Source organism: Oryctolagus cuniculus, chromosome 1 (genome assembly GCF_051225735.1).
Source record: "Oryctolagus cuniculus isolate XC-2025 breed Fujian yellow rabbit chromosome 1, ASM5122573v1, whole genome shotgun sequence".
In the NCBI taxonomy this organism is placed as follows: domain Eukaryota; kingdom Metazoa; phylum Chordata; class Mammalia; order Lagomorpha; family Leporidae; genus Oryctolagus; species Oryctolagus cuniculus.
This window is the reverse complement of record NC_142867.1, coordinates 49,584,272-49,591,019: the sequence shown is the minus strand read 5'-3', so window position 1 is coordinate 49,591,019 and position 6,748 is coordinate 49,584,272.

The following is a 6,748-nucleotide window of genomic DNA, read 5'->3' as shown; positions in this document are numbered from 1 at the left end:
AAAAAAAAAAAAAAAAAAGAAGAAGAAGAAGTGAAACTGACATTATGAGAAGCAATGACTTGATCAGCCCTTGTCCTGACAATTGAGGAACAGCTTATTATTTTATTCTTTTTAGTACTTTCTACTTAATACCATTGGTTGAACTCTTCTTAGCACAGAATTATTTTCAGATGTTTACAATAATTGATAGAATTAAAAAGGAGAGAACGATCCAACATGGGAAGCAGGACACACAGCAGACTCATAGAATGACAAATGCCCTAAACAGCACTCTGGCCTCAGAATCACCCCTTAAGGCATTCATATCTGGCTCAAAAGCCCAGGAGAGCATTTCAGGCATGGAAAGCCAATACACTGTGGCAAAAAATGATCTAAATGAAAGATCTCCGTGAATGAGATCCTGGTGGAAAGAAGGGACCATGAAAGAAGGAGGCACCTTTTTCTGAAGGGAAGAGAGAACTTCCACTTTGATTATGGCTTATCTAAATAATGTCCAAGTTTGTGAACTCAAGAGGCTTTCAATAGCCTTGGCAGCTCATGACAAGAGCCTCACGTGATCACTGACATCATAAATAAGAGTTTCAATTGTTAAATCAACAACAGAAGTCACTGTGCACTTGCCCCCATGTAGGACCTCTGTCCTTAATGTGTCGTACTTTGAGAATTAATGGTAAAACTAGTCTTCAAACTTTGTATGTCTATGTGGGTGAAAATTGTTAAAATCTTTACTTAGTATAGCATTGATCTTCTGTATATAAAGATAATTAAAAATGAATCTTAATGAAGAATGGGATGGGAGAGGGAGTAGGTGGTGGGATGGTTTGGAGTTGGGAGGGTGGGTATGGGGGAAGAACCTCTATAATCCAAAAGCTGTATTTACAAAGTTTATATTTATTAAATAAAAGCTTTCTATAAAAAAAAAACACATGGGTTGACTGCACATCCTTGAGGGACAGCTGGTATATGAAGTGGTTCTTAAATAATAAATTTAGAATTTGAAACCTCAAAAAATAATAATAATAAAATTCCCTGATTGAAAGCTCTTTCTAACATACTGAATTTCAGATCAAGACCCTTTCTTGCTTAACTCTTCCAACCACCCAAGCTCACAAATTTTTCCTTCCACTGAACTTCTATAATACATACAATGCTATATTATTTATTAAGCATTTAACTCATATTATCATATTTATTTAAACTTTTGATATGCAAATATCTTATCACTCACTTTATAAATTTCTTGATGGCAGCAATTGTTCTTCAAAGATCTGCCTATTTCCCAGGATTTTTATATCTACCTGAGCATTAGTATTTATTAAGTATCTGTATAAAGGACAAGTGAGTAACTTTGGGGGAAAATAACAGAAAAATCCTCCAAGGAGAAAATGCCCTAAAGTATTTTTACAAGGTAGGAGTGTATATAAACAAACAAAAAAAATAGACTCCATACATACAGATTACACAAAATAAAATACATAGAGTAATACTTCTAAAACAAAGTTTAGTTTGATCTGAACTTCTCAGAACCAACCAACCCACAGTTTTCACCATAACTAATGAGAATGCAAGAATTTTCCAAAAACTAATAAATATTAGGGTTTAACTGGACTAGCAACATGAGCCCTAAGTCAAAAATGACCCACTGCTGGCCGGCAACGTGGCTCACTTGGCTAATCCTCTGCCTGCGGTGCCGGCACCCTGGGTTCTAGTTTCGGTCGGGGCGCCGGTTCTGCCCCGGTTGCTCCTCTTCCAGTCCAGCTCTCTGCTGTGGCCCGGGAAGGCAGTGGAGGATGGCCCAAGTACTTGGGCCCTGTACCCACCTGGGAGACCAGGAGGAAGTGCCTGGCTCCTGGCTTCAGATTGGCACAGCACGCTGGCCGTAGCGGCCATTTAGGGGGTGAACCAATGGAAGGAAGACCTTTCTCTCTCTCTCTCTCTCTCTCTCACTGTCTAACTCTGCCTGTCCAAAAAAAGAAAAAAAAAAAAAAAGAAAAAAATGACCCACTTTATCCAAGACTATATCAATCTACATGCTTATGATAGATTGATACATCACAGGAAATATGAATTATAGATTATACTTATTATGCCCCTGTGACCACTACAGAAATTGAGACCATTGACTGAACAACTAAGTCAATGCTGTACAACAGAATTTTCTGCTAGGATGGAAATGTTCTATACCTATGTGGCCACTAACTAAATGTAAATTGAGAATTGGAAATGTGACTAAGATTAAAAAATTAAATTTTTAATTTTATTTAATGTTTTGTTAATCTCCAACTAAATTTAAATAGCCATTTGGTGGCGAGTGGCAATCATATTAAACAGCAGTTTTGTTTATCTTGAAATATATGTTCATTATGTAATAAATTGTGAGTTTTCCTACTTTATAAATAATTGCTCACTCATAATTAATTAGTTGTATGCTGTGGCCTTTCATGTTGAATTTTACTTTAAAAAAAACACTCTTCAAAAACTAACTTACTAAAACTGAGACTTAGTAACCATACTTCCCCAAGGTAAAGAAAAGACTAAAAGCCAACATCTCTTATAACAATTCTAGTGCATATAATTATATCATACTACATTACCACCTCCAAGGTTATAAATTCTAAACAGAAAATAAACTTTACAAATGCAATATTAATTTTTTTCTTATTACTGACTTTTATTCCAGTTTAACAAGGATCTTATGGCCAATGAAAACCTCAGCAACTTAGTTCAGCAAAACAAGTGAAGTATTAAAATTCAGTAATATGAGCATGCAGTTTAAGATCAAAAGTTCATGTCTGGGGAAAAAAATACAAATTGAAAGTTCTCTTTCCATGAAGAAAGTATAACACATACCTCATTATCTGATTCCTGGAGTTTGTCTAAATTTATATCTTTAAAAACTTTTACTTATTTTAAAGTGTTTTTGAAACTTGAAGGAAATATTTTATTAATAATTTGAGAAAAGTCACAAATGATGATTCACAACTAAAGGTAAAATGGACAGTTTATCTAATTACATTTTTATCATAAAATACCTATAATGCATACTACTGTTCATTCAACTTTTCCAGCCTTATTCATATTCAAAACAAACTCCCAAACCATTGTTATCTCTGACTTTATATTTTAAAGAAAAGCTGTCATGTATTTTTTAAATTCTATATTGGTTCTTTTTAGAAGAGGTAATTGTTTTAATTGCTTTAACCCTACTGTGAAATAAAGCATGCATCCATGTTCCAGCAAGTAATGAGGATGCTACTTGAAGAAAACATGGTAACTACATAAATTGTTAAATTTACTCTACTGTGTGTGATTTCTTGATTTAGACCACGAGAAGACTCTTGGCAGATATCAGAACTCTCCTTTTCAAAACTGTTTTGCAGTCCAAGGATACTGGCTAGCTCTGAAATTCAATCATTTTACTCCATTATTATCCTCCTTCAACCCTTCTGGGCTTGAAGAAAAATTGGAAAACTCCCCATTCCAAGCCCACTGGCTAGCCTTCTTGTTTTCCTGAGTTTCCAATCTTCTGAAGGTGTTTGATGTCCCAGACACCTTCAGAAAGCCTGTGTTGTACTGTAATATTTTATGAACAAGGAAAGAAAAATCTTGAATATTGTATTTTACATCTCATATGAAATAGTTCATGTCAAAGAAGCTACCTATGCCATAAACATACGTATATGTGTGTATATACATATATACATATATATATATATATATATATATATATATATATATAAATCTTCCTCCCCACACATCTCTTTAAGAAATAGGTTCAAGGCTCTCCTTGAACATTTGACAAATAACTAACCAGACAATACATAAATAAAAACAATTATTATAAGATCACAAATGGTATATGAAATTTGACTTTACTGAATCATTTAAAATGTATCTTATATATTTGCACTTCAATAAATTAAATAGTATATGTATAATATATATTTTATGATATGATCAAATCACACTTACCAGACTGATATACTATATAGAAAATATATACTTCACAAATATGGATTAATGGTCACCATGCAGAATCCCAAAATGTTTCACATGCTAATGCTAAATGACCAAATTAAATTTGTAAATTGGTTATTTAGATTTTGTGGCGGATATTTGGCCTAGTAGTTAAGCCACTGGTAAGGATGTCCACGTCCCAAATAGGAACAGTTGGGTTCAATTCCCAGTTCCAGTTTTTGATTCCAGCTTCCCACTAATGCAGGCCTTGGGAGAAAGTGGTAATGGCTCACCCACATAGGAGACCTGGATTGAGTTCCCAGCTTACTTTTATGAATGCATAATGTCCCACCACTACCAGAAATAGTCTTTCACATTTTTGTTTAATTAAAAAATGGCTGGTTAATTTTTTTTATGAAAAAGACTATTCGGCCGGCGCCGCGGCTCACTAGGCTAATCCTCCGCCTGTGGCGCCAGCACCCCGGGTTCTTTTCCCGGTTGCTCCTCTTCCAGTCCAACTCTCTGCTGTGGCCTGGGAGGGAAGTGGAGGACGGCCCAAGTGCTTGAGCTCTGCACCCGCATGAGAGACCAGGAGGAAGCACCTAGCTTCTGGCTTCGGATCTGCATGGTGCGCCAGCCACAGCGCACCAGCCGGAGCAGCTATTTGGGGGGTGAACCAACAGAAGGAAGACCTTTCTCTCTGTCTCTGTCTCTCTCTCTCTCTCTCACTAACTCTGTCTGTCAAAAAAAAATACAAATAAAATAAAAAATAAAAAAGACTATTCAATATAGAAAAAGATCTCTGTGTCAAGTTCCAGTCCAAAGGGAATTTTTAATTACAAAGACTTATTTAAATTACAGAGATTATTTTTCACTTTTGAGTTTCTCAGTATTTAATACTAACATAAACTGGAAATATAGACACTGTAGACACTTCCCACAGGCCACTGTGGAAAGACACTGTCTACAGTATTAAAAAATAAATATATCTTTATGGAGATTACTCCTCTCTCTCATCTAAAACAAAATTTTTTTGGCTTCATTAGCTTTTTTTTTGTTTGTTTATGTCTTAAAAATGTACCTATGGAGCGTCATTAGTGAGTCACAACATAGAGGGATTTGTATTTCTTTGAAAAGTATCACTCCACAATACATCCTATAAACATCATTCATACTCCTATAACTTTCCTATTTTTCTCTGCCCAGTAGCTAGTCACTAAACACTTGCTAAATGAGTGAATAAACCACAGTGAAGTGCCCTAACTTCTCTTACCAATAATAAAAATTCCACCTTGTTTCTTACCTATGAAAGTTCTTATATCAAATCAACTCTTCTAATCTGTTCCTGAATGCACTGTCAATTAGAATCATTTACATAAAGATCAATTCAATAAACTCTTCCAATACTAGAAGAAAAGTTTCTTCCTTTCTTATTAGATAACAATACTATGATTTTTCATTTATTCTGGATTGCCAGGAAGATTAAAACCAAATATACTCAACTCAGTTCAAATGATCTCCATTTCATTATTTGAAAACAATTTACTTGGGGCCAGAGCTGTGGCATAGTGGGTTAAGCCGCCTCCTGCAGTGCCGGCATCCCATATGAGCATATGGGATAGAGTCCCGGCTGCTCCACTTCCGATTCAGCTCTCTGCTATGGCCTGGGAAAGCAGTAGAGGATGGCCCAGTGCTTGGGCCCCTGCAACCACATGGGACCTGGAAGAAACTTCTGGCTCCTGGCTTCAGATCAGTGCAGCTCTGGCTGTTGTGGTCAACTGGGGGGTGAATCAGCAGATGGAGAACCTCTCTCTCTCTCTCTCTCTCTCTCTCTCTCTCTCTCTCTGTGTCTCTCCTCTCTCTGTGTAACTGACTTTCAAATAAATAAATCTTTTTTAAAAATACTTTGTTTCAAAACTACAGTGAATTTCCTTTTTCAGAAAAAACACAGAAACTTACCATGTACAAAGCATTATAATAAGGGCTGGCATGTGGCCCAGTGGGTTAACACCCTGGCCTGAGGTGCCGGCATCCCATGTGGGTGCCGGTTCGAGACCCAGCTGCTTCACTTCCAATCCAGTCTCTGCTATGGCCTGGGAAAGCAGTACAAGATGGCCCAAGTCCTTGGGCCCCTGCACCCACATGGGAAACCCAGAAGAAGCTCCTGGTTCCTGGCTTCATATCGGCACAGCTCCAGCCATTGCGGCCATTGGGGAGTGAACCAGTGGATGGAAGACCTCCCTTCTCTCTCTGCCTCTCCTCTCTCTCTGTAACTCTGATTTTCAAATAAATAAATAAATAATCTTTTTTTAGAAAAAAGTACTATAATAAATGGACATATTCCCTACTGTCCTACTTATATTTCTGTGGGCAATTATAATGAAAAATAAAAGCCAAATGGGTACTAGAGTGACAACAAGTTAAACAAATAACAAAATTTTAAAAAGATATAAGTAACCACTTACTGAATGCATATCTTTGCACCAGATACTTTGGTAGACATTTCATAGACAATAATCCAACAATTCTACAATGTCGATATTAATGTGTTTCCTTCTATGTGAGAAAACTGAGGTTCTTAACACAGTTTATTAGATAGTGATGCTTAATAAATATTTGTTGAATTGATAAAGTTTAGTGAAGTCCCCAGATTATACAGATACAAAGTAGTAGATCATTACTTACCTGCAGAGTTTTCTACAGAACACCCAAATCTGGAGGCCAGCATTGTAGGGAGCAGTGGATTAAGCTGACACTTGAAATGCCAACAACTTATATATGGAACCTGCTA